Source organism: Rhipicephalus microplus, chromosome 6, assembly GCF_043290135.1.
Source record: "Rhipicephalus microplus isolate Deutch F79 chromosome 6, USDA_Rmic, whole genome shotgun sequence".
In the NCBI taxonomy this organism is placed as follows: domain Eukaryota; kingdom Metazoa; phylum Arthropoda; class Arachnida; order Ixodida; family Ixodidae; genus Rhipicephalus; species Rhipicephalus microplus.
This window is the reverse complement of record NC_134705.1, coordinates 119469042-119485664: the sequence shown is the minus strand read 5'-3', so window position 1 is coordinate 119485664 and position 16623 is coordinate 119469042. Positions and strand designations below refer to the sequence as shown.

General features: G+C 46.9%; 1 protein-coding gene across 1 annotated transcript in view; it reads right to left on the bottom strand.

The window, feature by feature from the left end:
- Nucleotides 1-1619: 1619 nt before the first annotated feature.
- The window catches only part of LOC142764906 (protein Skeletor, isoforms B/C-like), a 56428-nt gene continuing 41424 nt past the window's right edge, over nt 1620-16623 (bottom strand). The window contains exon 10 of the mRNA XM_075865446.1: nt 1620-1745. The gene's annotated coding sequence lies outside the window, so the exon portion shown is untranslated. The remainder of the gene's footprint in view (nt 1746-16623) is intronic.

The following is a 16623-nucleotide window of genomic DNA, read 5'->3' as shown; positions in this document are numbered from 1 at the left end:
TCTTCCCAGATTTAAAGATGATGGTCATGTCGAATTCTTGAAGCCTTAGGCTCCAGTGCGCGAAACGGCCAGATGTATCTTTAATGTTGGTGAGTCAGCACAATGAGTGATGGTCGATAACAACCTTGAAGGAGCGGCAATACAAATATGGACGAAATTTGATGACCGCCCACACCGCGGTGAGACACTCCTTCTCGGTAGTCGAGTAGTTCTCCTTCGTGCGAGAGAGAGTTCTGCTGGCGTAGGCAATTACTCTTTCACAGCCCTCTTGCCACTGCACCAAAATGGCACCCAGACCTACATTGCTGGCGTCAGTGTGAAGTGCTCTTGGGGCTTCCTGGTCGAAGTGCGCAAGGACTGGAGGTGTTTGCAGGCCTTGTCGTAGTTCATTGAATGCCATTTGCTCTTGTTCACCTCAAAAGAATGGGACGTCCTCACGGGTGAGAATTGTCAATGGCGCCGCAATTGAGGAAAAGTGTAGGTGCTGGAGCCTACAGCCTGATGCAGGACAGTCTTGCTTGGGCCCGTTCACCTAGTTCAGAGACTCAGCCCCTCGTCATGAATCTGGTGCACCGATTCAGTAGGCGCCTACTAGGTCTAAGTCCGGAGTCCGCACCTTTTCCTCCCCTTTCCAGCGTGGCAGCTGCTACGACATCCACGGCTATCCTTCCATCGCAGACCACTCTTCCCTCGCATGTGACTCTTGAACATCTTCGCGTTCCTGCAGTTTTCCGTGGGGAAGAGTACGAGGATGTCGAGGACTGGCTCGAACAGTTCGAACGGGTCGCTGTTTCCAACCACTGGAGCAAACAGCACAAACTTGGTCGTGCATATTTCGCACTGGAAAATAGCACTCGCACGTGGTACGAGAACCGCGGGGCTACATTCCAATATTGGGAAGATTTCCGTCGAAAGCTCTTCGCTACATTTTTGAACTCGGACCGACGGGACCGCACAGAGCAACTGGTTGAGGCCCACGTGCAAAACCCAACGAAACAGCCACCATGTACCCAGAGCGTATGATCCGTCTGTTTTGACGAGCTGACCCTGACGTGCCCGAGGCAAAGAAGGTGCGTCACCTAATGCAGGGTGTTAAGGAACCAGTGTTTGTGGGCATCGGACGAAATCCACCTACAACAGTATATGTATTCATAAGAGAGGCGACTGTCATCGAGTGCGCACTGCAACAACATTGCCGACATTTTGACCGCCTGTCGAACCACACGGCAGTAAGTGCTGCAGCTGAGAACACTGCCGTATGTGAAAGTTCCCTGCGACAAATGATTAGGCAAATACTGCGTGAAGATCTTCGGGCCCTCTGCGTTCCCCCTACCCAGCACCTCCACAGTGTCACGACGTCAAACAGAGGTCTTGCCGCAGAGATTGAGACAACAGAAGCAGGGCCGTCTTTTTATTAGAACGCACAAGCGAGTTCTTCTTTTTCGTCTATTTCATATTCCTTCATGGCACATGTACAACTGCCAACGTCTTTCTTGAGCAAGCACGTGACAATATATTGCCCTGATTGCGTGTGCCATATTCATAGCAAGCGTTCCTGTGAAGATCTTTCATGAAAGTGGTGATGACTCACTTGTATGTATTACATGCAAAGTATTACGCGCATAGCGACAAAATTCAACATCCTAAGTGTGCTTCAGGTTGGCAAGCTATAGATTCCGCAATTCACTTGAAATCATTTTACTTCTGCGAAATTTTCCTGCACTGATGTACGTGGTGCATAGACTCTGTAAATAGAAAAACGTGAAGAAACAGCGATGTTATAACAAATTATTTTAAAATTTCTCATCCATTCATTAGTTTCATGGGCACAGCATCTAGTCAAGCGACTCACCATAATTGTGGCAGACTCTACCAAAATACAGAAAAAGTACAGGTGTACTCTTCATGCTTAAGACTGTGCTCTTCAAATCTGTGGATGTCAAGCTTCAAGATATCATTTAGAGATGTGGCCTTCAGGCAGCAGCAGCCAGAAGAGCAAGGCACAAATTTTTTCAAGTTTCTTTTGTTTGGGAATATACCTGAAATAAATAATGTGTTTTAAATGCACCTAATACAATCTTTTGCTTATAAAAACACTATCATACAGTATGGTCATGCTTACACCAATGTACGCCTTCTTTATGCATTGATTCTCTCGGAAGCTAAATCTGACAAATGATTGTTGCAGCATATACTAATGTACAATATCTCAGAGGGTGAGATCACTGTCCAACACAATTGAAAAGCAATACTATCAACGGTTTGCTTTACAAGAAAATATTGTTACAGAACGAATAGATACCTATGGCGTATTCATTACACATGTTCGGCAAGTACATTTTGTGGACGCTTGTCCCACTTCATGTTACCCTTTGAATCTCGTCAGAAGTGAGAGGCACATGAATATTCCGCAGCACTGCCAGTTTTTTTTATTTGAGTCATTTTTTGTTTCTGGAATATGCCTACACACTTCATGTTATTATAAATTTGCCTCAAGTAAAAAAAGAAGCCACCAGGTAAAGAAAGGGCATAATTCACTATAAAAGGGGTTGTTTATTGTGCCTAATTCTCTGTATCTGTACGTAATGCTTTCTTTTACACGTAAGTCTCACTCACATTAGTTTGTAGAACACTATTGCGTGTTGTAGTTAGAACTGTATGCTAACAAAGGCACACGAATGTCTAGGAACGTGCCAGCACATTATAACATTGTTGCCGCTATGACAATTGCCTGAGTATTATTTTAAAATTCAATTTCAACGAGAAAGCATTCCTGTAGTAAGTATAGCTTTGCTGAAATATGTGTGCTTAGTCACTCTTGTCAGACGTTCCACTCTTCCGGTCTTTTTCTGATTGATATGTGGGGTTTAACGTCCCAAAACCACCATATGATTATGAGAGACGCCGTAGTGGAGGGCTCCGGAAATTTCGACCACCTGGGGTTCTTTAACGTGCACCCAAATCTGAGCACACGGGCCTACATCATTTCCGGCTCCATCGGAAATGCAGCCACCACAGCCGGGATTCGAACCCGTGACCTGCGGGTTAGCAGCCGAGTACCTTAGCCACTAGACCACCATGGCGGAGCCCGGTCTTTTTCTCAAAGTTTTCATATATATTGTTACAGGCATAGCGTTGCCATAGTGTCGAGATATTTTCCTTTGTGCCGAATGACAACGTGCTTGCTTTTTGTGCCACTTTGCAGTGTTGTACGCAAGCAAGTATTGATTGCATTACCTAGAGCAGCATGACCACTGCCGTGGAATGCTGTAGCTTCATGGATGCACTCGCATCTACATGGTACAACTGAATGTTCTATATTTGTTTCAGAGCGAAGCTCTTAAGCTTTCATTTCTGCATTGAGCAGTGTCACCGTTGGTGTTGTCGCCGTCGATGTAACCGATAGAGCGAACGAGGACGAAAAAGAGAGAACACCAAGTCCGTAGATTTCATAGGCCAATAGCCTCTAACTTCACTTTCTTTCTTCCTCTATAAAGCACGCCCATCTCTCAGTCGGGGCCCCTACTCATGCACAGACGGTACTTGCACTGCATCTGGCTTTGCTTGTCTTAAATGTGCTGTCCGCATTTCACTTGATTCGGGGTGCCTGAACTGCACTTTGTGGTGTTTGTAGTGCTTAGACGCTGAAAGTTTCTCAGGCAGTATGTAACGATTGTTACATTTCTACAACCACGGAGAGCGAGAACCTCAAACCATAGTGGAGTTGCTCCTACACCAAGTAGCGCTCAGAGTTTGACTTAAGGACGATCGTGATCTTCGGTGTGTTTTTTTTTCATATGTAAAACACCTAGTCAGGTATTGGCGTCAGAAGTGAACAAGTGCGATGGGTGCATGGGTCCCTGATGGCTCTGAAGACTACGATATACCCGCGGAGCATACGGAACGCCACACTTCTTCTTTCTTCTCAATTAGGACAGCGTGTTTTGGGAAAGACAGCTCCCACGCAAAATACACAAATCGTATGTCATAGGCACTGCTCCGAAATCCACCGAATAAGGACTGAGATTCCGGTTTACCATGCATGGAAACAGAAATGCCATCCCTTAAGACTCGAGGGCGAAAGGCGTCTTCTTCCTATTTTGTCTGGATCATTTGTCATTAAAATCATTTGAATTTGTCATTTCAATTTGTCATTTGAATTTGCCAGACAAATGATCCATGTCTGGATCAATTTGTCTGGACTGTAGTTAGGCAAAGGTTTTACTGATCTTCGTTTATGCGCCAAACAAGGGCGGTGGCTGACAACTGCTTCGACCTCTCTTGTTTTTTAACGCTTTTAACACCCGTCTTGATCTGACGTATCAGATCTTCGCAAACAAAAGTGATAACGGGCTTCGGGAAGCCGGCTACCTGAAGGCGACACACCTGTTCGTAGAAGCATTGTTCCGCACGGTGCCTACAGGACTTCAGGATAGAGGCCCCGAGGCTAGACGTGGTGATGCCCTTCTTCACTAATGTTGAATGTCCAGACTTGTAGTTCGGCCAAGGTTTCACTGATCTTGGGTTATGCGCCAAACAAGGGCGGTGGCTGACAATTGCTTTGACCTCTCTTGCTTTTAACACGTTTAACACCCTTCTTGATCTGACGTATCAGACCTTGGCAAACAAAAGTGATAACAGGCGTCGGGAAGCCGGCTACCTGAAGGCGACACACCTGTTCGTAGAAGCTTTGTTCCACCCGGTGCCTGCACGACTTCAGGATCGCAGCCCCGAGGCTTGACGTGGTGATGCCCTTTTCACTAATTTTGATTGACCGGACTTGTAATTAGGCAAAGGTTTTACTGATCCTGGGTTGTGTGTCAAACAAGGGCGGTGGCTGACAATTGCTTTGACCTCTCTTGTTTTTTAACACTTGTAACACCCTTCTTCATCTGACGTATCAGACCTTCGCAAACAAAAGTGATAACGGGCGTCGGGAAGCCGGCTACCTGAAGGCGACACACCTGTTCGTAGAAGCTTTGTTCCGCCCGGTGCCTGCACGACTTCAGGATCGCAGCCCCGAGGCTAGACGTGGTCATGCCCTTTTCACTAATTTTGAATGACTGGACTTGTAGTTAGGCAAAGGTTTTACTGATCTTGGGATATGCGGTAAACAAGGGCGGTGGCTGACAATTGCTTTGACCTCTCTTGTTTTTAACACTTTTAACACCCTTCTTGATCTGACGTATCAGACCTTCGCAAACAAAAGTGATAACGGGCATCGGGAAGCCGGCTACCTGAAGGCGACACACCTGTTCGTAGAAGCTTTGTTCCGCCCGGTGCCTACACGACTTCAGTATCGCAGCCCCGTGGCTAGACGTGGTGATGCCCTTCTTCAATAATTTTGAATGACCGGACTTGTAGTTAGGCAAAGGTTTTACTGATCTTGGGTTATGCGCCAAACAAGGGCGGTGGCTGACAATTGCTTTGACCTCTCTTGTTTTTTAACACTTTTAACACCCTTCTTGATCTGACGTATCAGAACTTCGCAAACAAAAGTGATAACGGGCGTGGGGAAGCCGGGTACCTGAAGGCGACACGCCTGTTCGTAGAAGCTTTGTTCCGCCTGGTGCCTTCACGACTTCAGGATCGCAGCCCCGAGGCTAGATGTGGTGATGCCCTTTTCACTAATTTTGAATGACCGGACTTGTAGTTAGGCAAAGGTTTTACTGATCTTGGGTGATGCGCCAAACAAGGGCGATGGCTGACAATTGCTTTGACCTCTCTTGTTTTTTAACACTTTTAAGACCCTTCTTGATCTGACGTATCAGACCTTCACAAACAAAAGTGATAACAGGCGTCGGGAAGCCGGCTACCTGAAGGCGACACACCTGTTCGTATTTGTTCCGCCCAGTGCCTGCACGACTTCAGGATCGCAGCCCCGAGGCTAGACGTGGTAATGCCCTTTTCACATATATATATATATATATATATATATATATATATATATATATATATATATATATATATATATATATATATATATATATATATATATATGACGTATGAATTGATTGATTGATTGATTTGTGGGGTTTAGCGTCCCAAAAGCACCATTTGATTATGAGAGACGCCGTAGTGGAGGTCTCCAGAACTTTCGACCACCTGGGGTTCTTTAACCTGCACCCAAATCTGAGTACACGAGCCTACAACATTTCCGCCTCTATCGGAAATGCAGCCGCCGCAGCCGGGAATCGAACCCGCGACCTGCGGGTCAGCAGCCGAGTACCTTAGCCACTAGACCACCGTGGCGGGGCGTTTGCTAGAGGAGCCTATTGCCTCGCGAATTCCCCACTGCAAAAAGTAGATGGTTGGCAAAAAGATGGTTCGTAGAAGCCGAGGAGGAAGAAGTGCTTTTAAAATAAACATGGCGTATGAGCCAGGCCACGTCTCCAACTCATCATAGCGTCACACGAGTCGACAGAATGGAGACCTGCCTGCCCCTTCATCAGTCAGTCCTCATCGACGCAGTTCCCCAGAAGACGCCCTGACCGGACATTGACTACCGAATCATCGCCTAGGAGGACAACGACCAGCACCATGACAGAACCATCGGCTGACCTCGACATCCCCAAGTACACCTGATCAGCGGACTACGGACCCGTAGAGGACTGGTTCAACCTGTTCGAACTCCACGCTACCGCTGCATCCTGGTCGGAACGGGAGATGGTTACGAACCTCAGCGACTACGTCACTGGTAAGGCATTCAAATTTTACCTATTTCACATATTCCAGAACGACGAATCATGGCAAAAATCAAAGAGGAGATGATTACCTGTTTTAATGACTATGACCCAAGACTTACTCATTGCCAACCATCTAGAGACAACTGCACACTATCCTCAATTTCCTAAGCAGTCCTCAAGCATTCGAAAGTCCAGCGCGAATCGACAAGTGCGTCAAGACGAAGTGGCACATGCGTTTACTTACAGAAGACCATTCGTATATTGGGAAAAACCCAACCGTCAAGCGCAGCTCCCTTGTGCACGAAAGTCGGCATTTCCGAAGTCGTGGCACCAACATACGACACGAGACGTCGCTCACCCTACTGATGCCTTGCATGCTTCGTCTCGCATACATGGTCCACCACCTGGTTTTCTACGACGCAGCTCTTCAAAGGCTCCTAACGGTCACTGTTCATGTCATAAGGACGCCTTGTTCATGGTAGACCAGCTGACACATAGGGAAAATACCAAACAACACCAAGATGATTCAAAGAGTGAAAATCAGTCTCCGCGCATTGGAGCAGCTTACTCCCCATCTCGCAGACTTGGCCCGCATCCTGGTTTTACATCACTTCGCTGTTTCATCGCTCCCAACGCTCATCTCACGCCTCTCACTCGCCCACTAAGGTTGGCATAGAGCTGCGGAACTCCGAATATACTCAGCCAAGCCTAGGACCAACAATCCTCATTCATGCATCAGAACAGCTTACCTCCCAAGGTGCGGACACAGAGAAACAGCCCCAAGTAAAATCTGACCAAACCAATCCTCTCGCAGTGTCGCCGTCGAGTTCCCAGCCACCTGAGAGCCCAATCGACACAGGAGGCTCGGAAGGATCAACTTTCAAGCACTTACCTGTGCCAGGAACGTCCATTAAGAATGTCGTTGCAAGAGCCTCAGCAGATTTTTCTGTCACTTCTGGCACACTATCTCCACTGCCTGACAAGAATCGTGACACCCTAACCACTATCGACTATTTACTGATGAAATAATCATGCAAAGAAAAGCAGACAAATGTTCCTGAAAGATGCCCATCTGACCAACTTTCACAAAAAGACGAGCAATTTCAGCAAAGGCAACTTCACAAACTCCAGGAACTACAACGGACACACCAACAAGGACGACGACGCAAAGCAAGTGTATTAAAACAAATTCGTGATGTGAGGCATCTTCGCATAAGGGATCGGCGCCAGAAACGCATTTGGCACAAAATATCAAGACTGCGCCTAACATTACAGCTCCGAAAGCTCAGGAAACACCGAACAAGACAAGAAGTCACCAGTTCCACCACGCAACGATTCAGACACCATCCCGTTAGTTTACGACAACGAGCACGCACGCAGCAAAGACAGCGACGCCGAAGACCGATCAACTGCAACGCTTTCAAACAGCGTCCACTCTTCGCAATAATGCCAGCTATTTCATCAGTCTCCACGTCCAAAGCATTCTTGTGTTATCCAGGACGCAACCATCAGACTCGCCCGCCAGATCTCTTATTGATATCACCAAACTGCCACACTCTCCCTTCAAGTCTTAGCCACGAAGAAGACAACACGTGCTTATCAAAAAATGTGAGTCTACCTCCTTATTTTGACATTGGTGACTACCAAGCCACTCCTTGTTTACTTTTTCTTGTTTGTAAGTTGTAACTCATGCTTTCTTTCGGGGGGAGGGGGAATCATGTGACGTATGAAGGTAGCGATGGTTGGTAGAAGCCGAGGAGGAAGAAGTGCTTTTAGAATAGACATGGCGTATGAGCGTATGTGTGTTTGACGCTATTAATCATAGCGTCAAACACACACACACACACACACACATATATATATATATATATATATATATATATATATATATATATATATATATATATAGGGAAAATAAGTACACGCCTCTAAAAAAATGTTTACGGGTGACGTTTCGATCGGAGACCGATCTTCATCAGACATTGATGAAGATTAGTCTTCGATCAAAACGTCACCAATAAACAGTTTTTTAGAGGCTGTCACACAGGTCTCGTTAATTAGAGAGGCGATCACCGGGCTAATTCCAAGGGCCGAAGTATCGGCCCCCCGAACCGCACCACGAAAGCCTGGACAATTTAGAAGTGGTCCTTTTTGGCGCGCCAGCGGACGCCGGCTGTGGCCCAAAGAACAAGTCAGAGAGAGAGTTGATAAACAAAACACAATTATATTCTCAATAATGGCAGATCAAAAAAACAATACACAAGTATGCACGCTCCACAACAGTTGCATAATATGTCACCAATCAAACAACGTACTACACAGTACAATCAGCCACACTCGAAACAACGGACACAGACAACAATACGCACTACAATGCAGTCGCATGCATTGAACAACCAAGACACTTAAAGACTAAAGAGATAGAAAACCTATTCAGTCCAAAGTTCTTGGAACAAAAGTCTAGATGATACTCTTCCGAGAATCACCCACTCAAAGGCCAGCGTTGTTGTCGTTCCGCTGCCCCTGAAGTTTTGTCTTCCAGGAAACCTCGCCGAAGTTTCTCTTCCAGGAAACCTCGCGTCTTCAAAGGGCCAATCTCCAAGCTTCAAACTTCTTCGCCGGAACCACGTCGGCTTCATACACGCAGCTGTTGCCACGCGTCTTCGCTCGGGTAAACTCACGCTCTTGCCTGTAGCTCGAGCCTTCACCCCTCAGGTGGAAATCCTCTTCTTCTTCTGCTTTGTCGCTACGGACAAAACCTTCGCCGACTACACGGCGGAATCCCTACACGCTCTGGCGCTAACTTCCGTCTTCTCCTGCCTTGTCCCTACGGACAAAACCTTCGCCGTATACACGGCGGGATACCCAACGCGCTCTTTCGCTAACTTCCGTCTTCTCCTGATCTCTCGTCTCAGCTGCTCGGTTAAATACCTTCCGCGCGACATTCCAGAAAGTTCTCGTCATTTCGTCGGCGCGATACGCAGTGAAGGATGGGGAGAGGCCCGAGACTGTACGGGGGCCATCCCCGACAGATGACTCAACCCGGCATACACGCCCCCTTCCTTCTGAAAATTTCTAGGGCTTGCTAGGCCGCCGATGTGGGGTGAGGAGGTTCGTCGGCGAAGCCACGCTTCCGAGGGGAGAGCGCGCGCCCGGGGAGCCATGGATGTTTGTTTTCTTTTTTTTCTTTTGACCTCCCGGCGTCTCTCCCGCGCGTTATTGCAAGAATTTGGCGGCGCGCCCATTTTTAGCGCTCGTTCTGTGACACTGCCCCCCACTTTCAGAATATTATCTCATAATATTCAAAACCACACAAACGAGCGCGAACAGTCACCACACACTCTGAAAGACTAACACAAACCGTCGCTCATGACACTTCACATTCGGAATAGATCCTCAATACAACTGTACATTGTAATTCAATTCCACGTCACATGAAATATAGCCACAGGTACACGACTACAACACTTCATCACACATTCCAAACAATACAAATGTATAAAGTTCTCTCATTACAACAATTACTATACTCCCATCATTACTATACATCACATCACCGAAACAAACATTTTGACTCACTCAGCATACAGTTGCGACACAGGACAACAAGAACATTAACACAACATATGGCACTCAGCCCTGCCAAATACAATCCGATTCTAGCTCAGCACCTATCCTGTGTATTTCGAGCGGCGCTTGCGCCCTTTCTTTCGGTGCTCGCTCGATCTCTTTCAATTGTTTTTGCTCGTTTTGTTCCGGCGAGCCCCTTCCAACGACGGTATCTGAGGCGGCGTCTCAGCCATCGTTGTCACTTCCGACACTTCTAACGGGTCATGACGTTCGACGGGTCCTGTCTGTTTATTTACCAGCTTGTTCATGTCTCTACATTTGGCCCGGCTGGCCGACTCCGTCACCTTTACACTGCCGGTCGGTTGAGGTCGTGCCGACGTAAGTCCAGCTGCCCGGCCCGTGAACTCATTCAAACAAATCATCTTCTCATTCGCTGTCTCTTGCGCCGCGGCTTCACCTTGGGCTCTAGTGAGATCCACCCCGGGCTGCTCCTCCACTGTATTTCGCGGTCGCTGGGTTGGCGAGGGCTCTATCTTAGGGTCTTCTCCCAAACATTCCGGATCATTCGGTCCTCGCGCCCCGTCGATGTTTCCGATGACAAGGTCGTAAAGGGGGGTCGTCATACATAGAGCGGTAACCTTCCCGCTGAAGTACGGGGTTTCCACCTCAATCTCTGCTTCGGGAAGCATCCGAACCGTACGGTCAATTAGGCAAACCGGTTTCAGTTTGCCGGTTAACTCACTTTCCCGTACCAAATTTCTCCGCACGATAACCGTGGAGCTACCGGTGTCTCTTAGAACCGTAATCTTCTTGCCTGCAACCTTTCCAGGCAGCGTTGGCATTTCCTTCGTAACACCGGTTGGCTGTTTTGACATTACAGCACCCACAATAGGAATTTTCTTCCCATTCTTCAACTCTACGAATCCATCGGTGACGGCATTATTATCAAATTTCGGTGCCGCTTGCACACGGGAAACCTGGTGAGTTTGACTCGCTCCGTTTTGACATGCGTCTGCTTAGTGCCCAGTCTGACCACACTTAAAACATTTTACTGCCGTAGGGCTCGTAAAGATCGTTCGACAGTTTTTCGCACGATGACCCACTCGGTCGCACAGAAAACATCGCGGAATGCTCTATGGGGCACGCTTCTTTTCTTCGGGAGCCAATTTCTTCGAATCATCGGGACAATCCTTCTTGACCTTGGCCAAATTAGTTCCACCTTGCGCTTCCGAGAATTGATCAGCCAATTCAAGCATTCCTTCAAGTGACTCAGCCTTCCTCTCTTTCAAGTACAGCGACAGGCTTGGGCGGCAACTAGTAAGAAATTGTTCTCTAATTAGGAGCTCTCTAAGTTCATCCTACTCCTGCGCTGTCCCTGAAAGTTCAATCCATCTGTCGAAATAATGGCAAAGTCGGGCGGCATACTGCGTAGCCGTCTCACCATCAGCTGGCTTTCCTGTCCGAAATCTGTCCCGGAAACCTTCTACAGTAAACCTAAATCGCTTCAGCAAAGCAGCTTTCACCCTTGCATAGTTGGCTGCATCGGTCGGCGTCAGCCTACCGTACACACTGAGCGCTTCACCACTCAAGCAAGTACTCAAAGCAGTTGCCCATTGCTGTTCCGGCCAATTCTGGCTCCTCGCAATTGTCTCAAATCTGTGGAGGTACGCGTCTAGGTCATCCTTCCTTTCATCAAACGCTACGAGCAGCTTGCTTGGGTTCAAGCGGAAGCCGTGATCTTCCCGTTCGCTGCTTTCAACTCTAGCTTGGACGGGAGTTTCACTTCGCTGTTGCAAACGGAGCCGCTCGAGTTTCATCTCGTGCTGCCGCTGGCGTTCCCTTTCAGCCATCTCCGCATCTCTTTTTTCTTTCAGCTGTCGCTCCCTCGCTTCTCTTTCTTCCTTCAGCTGTCTCTCCCTCGCTTCTCTTTCTTCTCTCGCTGTTTCGGCTGCCAACTTCTCTCTCTCCAGCTCCAACTTCAATTGCTGCTCTCTTTCTTCTTTTGCCCTTTCAGCAGCAAGCTTTTCTCTCTCTAACTCCAACTTCAATTGTTGCTCTCTTTCTTCCTTCGCCCTTTCAGCGGCCAGCCTTCCTCTCTCCAACTCAGCTGCTTTTTCTTCCTTGGCCCTCTCAGCTGCCAACCTCTCTCGTTTCAACTCGGCTGCTTTTTCTTTCTTGGCTCTCTCTTTTTCTTCTTTTTCTTTCTGGGTGACCCATTTCCGTAGTTCGGCGCCAGAAAGACCCATCTTCTCACCAAAAGCGACCAACTTTTCGAGATTCATTGTGTCTCGCAAATAAAACCTTGCCGCGTGCAAAAAGTATCTGCCCTAAATCAGTCTATCAAAACACTCTCCTGCACTCGTTAACGAGAACACTGAGCAACACACAAAATCGTTCCGATAGCACTATCATCAACTCGAGGCTCTTTCTCACTACTTTGGACACACTGTGCACCAAAAGGTCCTGTAGCGGACGCCAGATTAATTGTCACACAGGTCTCGTTAATTAGAGAGGCGATCGGCGGGCTAATTCCAAGGGCCGAAGTATCGGCCCCCCGAACCGCACCCTGAAAGCGTGGACAATTTAGAAGTGGTCCTTTTTGGCGCGCCAGCGGACGCCTGCTGTGGCCCAAAGAACAAGTCAGAGCCGAGAGTTGATAAACAAAACACAATTATATTCTCAATAATGGCAGATCAAAAAACAATACACAAGTATGCACGTTCCACAACAGTTGCATCATATGTCACCAATCAAACAACGTACTACACAGTACAATCAGCCACACTCAAAACAACGGACACAGACAACAATACGCACTACAATGCAGTCGCATGCATTGAACAACCAAGACACTTAAAGACTAAAGAGATAGAAAACCTATTCAGTCCAAAGTTCTTGGAACAAAAGTCTAGATGATACTCTTCCGAGAATAACTCAAAGTCCAGCGTTGTTGTCGTTCCGCTGCCCCTCAAGTTTTGTCTTCCAGAAAACCTCGCGTCTTCAAATGGCCACTCTCCAAGCTTCAAACTTCTTCGCCGGAACCACGTCGGCTTCACACACGCAGCTGTTGCCACGCGTCTTCGCTCGATAGCGGTAAACTCACGCTCTTGCCTGTAGCTCGAGCCTTCACCCCTCAGGTGGAAATCCTCTTCTTCTCCTGCTTTGTCGCTACGGACAAAACCTTCACCGACTTCACGGCGGAATCCCTACGCGCTCTGGCGATAACTTGCGTCTTCTCCTGCCTTGTCCCTACGGACAAAACCTTTGCCGACTACACGGCGGGATACCCAACGCGCTCTGGCGCTAACTTCCGTCTTCTCCTGATCTCTCGTCTCAGCTGCTCGGTTAAATACCTTCCGCGCGACATTCCAGAAAGTTCTCGTCATTTCGTCGGCGCGATACGCAGCGAAGGCTGGGGAGAGGCGCGAGACTGTACGGGGGCCGTCCCCGACAGATGACTCAACCCGGCATACACGCCCCCTTCCTTCTGGAAATTTCTAGGGCTTGCTAGGCCACCGATGTGGGGTGAGGAGGTTCGTCAGCGAAGCTACGCTTTCGAGGGGAGAGCGCGCGCCCGGGGAGCATTGGATGTTTGTTTTCTTTTTTTTTTGACCTCCCGGCGTCTCTCCCGTGCGTTATCGCAAGAATTTGGCGGCGCGCCCATTTTTAGCGCTCGTTCTGTGACAGAGGCGTATACATATTTTCCCTTAATTCTACGGCAACCGAATCCAGACTCTTTATAACCTACTATATATATACATACATACATACATACATACATACATACATATATATATATATATATATATATATATATATATATATATATATATATATATATATATAATGTGTGTGTGTGTGTATTCTGACGAAGGCCGTGCCCAGGCCGAAACTTTAGTAAAGACAATTTCTTTTTCAAATGTGCTATCTGCAAGTTCATTCAATATAGAAAATACCCGGACTTGTCGTGCCTTCTCTTCATTATATATATATATATATAATAAGGAAAAGAAGTGTATACCTAAGGGCTCGTTTTGCCGTGTTTTAACACAATATGAGATCTAACAGACAGTAATGCCAAGGAATGTACAGGGGAAGTTATTAAAACCAATGAAATGTAAATAATAAGAAAGAAAAGTTGATGAATAATAACCAGCCGTGAGCTGCTCACGGCTAATTATTTTTTCATCCACTTTTCTGTCTTCCTATTTACATTCCATTGTTTCTAATAACTTCCCCTGTACATTCCTTGGCATTACTGTTTGTTAGATCTCATATATATATATATATATATATATATATATATATATATATATATATATATATATATATATATATATATATATATATATATATATATATATATATATATATATAGCTTACCTACAACTAGTGGTCGCCAGACACGCGGTGCCTCCGCGCATGAGCGGACTAGTGAAGGCAGTAAGGATGAATCTATACCCAGCGGACCAGTCCTTGAATCCTGTCGAACTAATTGCCCCTCGGAGAACGGCTCGTCGGCTTGCCAACTACCGGACGTCCATCGTTCACCTTCACAATCTACTACGAAGTCAACCTCAGACGATCACGTTCAGGCGATTCTAGGGTTGTGGAAATCGCCCGTGACGTGCAACAATCACTTGCCTCGAGCATCGGACAACCAGCTACCCTCTAGCCAGCCCAACGACACGATTCCTGCAGTAGTACAGTCGACGACGGACAATGCCCTTTCGAACCCGCCATGTCTACAACAGCCGATGCCTACTACGTCCAAAACTGTCAGTGTTTCGACTTCTGGTGCCCCTACTGCTCAAGCCTCCCGCTACGTACTGCGAACTCATCGCACCGATTGCTCTCTAAAAAGCAAGGCCCAGTGACTACCATCTAAACGTCCTGGTAAAGATTCTTCCGACTACTATGTATCTAAAATATTCTTAAATATTCGCAAAGTGATAGAAAAGCGGATACGGTGCGAATTGCATATTTCTACGTTAAAAACTTATTTAGAAGCTAGCATTTTACCTAGAGGCCTCCGCATTGTCATAAAACCCGCCACAGCTAGCATGTCTGTTTCTTAGGTTGTCGCGTGGAACGAGGTGCTCTCGAGAGCTACTTTTGATTTGGTGCGCATTGTCATTCGGCATTACGAAACATCACTCAAAGCCATTCGTAACCAAGAAAGCCAATTACTTTCCCATCATAAACTCGCCATCCATGAATGCGCGCTGCTGGCAGCATACCAGCGAAAAAAATCAGATGAATTATATGCAGCTAAAATAAAGAAGCTTGTCAGGGACAAAGTTATTACGCCTTATACTCCCCCGATAAGGTATACCGCTAAAATTTCTTCGAAATCGATTAACTACAGACCTCTAGGTGACCCCCTATCATCAGGTAACGTAATCGACCTGTCTTCGTATGGACTTTCCGCTGATGAAATTTCGCTATTGTCACGAGGACTCAATTTTTGCCCAGTGACAGGAGGTTTTAGTGAATTCAAGCTGATGAAAGATTTGCCAGAAATTTAGGACTGAGAGAATACTTCCTTGACAAAAGCCCTGCTAATGCCCCTACCTCTTTTTTGCCATCTTACAAACATTGGACCCCACCAACCCAACGAGATAAGTGCCTAGACCTCTATATCTCTGCCGTTCAACGCGATGTGCTACATATTTACCGTAAACAGGTTCCGTTTAAGAGAAACCTTTCAATCAACGAAACCACAGCAATGCAGCAACTGAAAGGTCGTGGTGGTATCATAATTGAACGAGCTGATAAAGGCGGAGTTGTGGTACTACTAAACAAACACGATTATCACAGCGAAGCTTCCAGACAGCTTTCCAACAGCACTTTTTACAGGCGGCTAGAAGAAGACCCCACTGAGCAGCTCAAATCTATCCTTATACGCATGCTAACTAACCTCAATGAAAAGCCAAAAATTCCCAATTCGGCTCTGCATACCCCCGTTCCACTAAGTCCAGTCGCGGGTCGCTTTTACCTCCTGCCAAAAATACATAAGTCAGGAAACCCTGGTCGACCCATCGTTTCCGGCATTGGTACAGTTACGGAAGTGGTCTCCCAATTTGTAGATACAGTAATTAACCAAATTCCGTCTTCTTTTGCATCGTACATCAAAGACCCAACCACTTCTTGTCCGACATCGTTGACCTCTCTGTCCCCCCTGATTCACTCCTGCTTACCCTTGACGTAGCGTCCCTATATACGAACATTCCCCATGCAGATAGAATACGAGCAGTACTTCACTCATACGAGTCTGTCTGTGACGAAATAATATACAGCTCGACTTTGATGTCTTGATATCTAACAACTTTGAATTTGATGGCACTCATTACCTCCAAGTTAATGG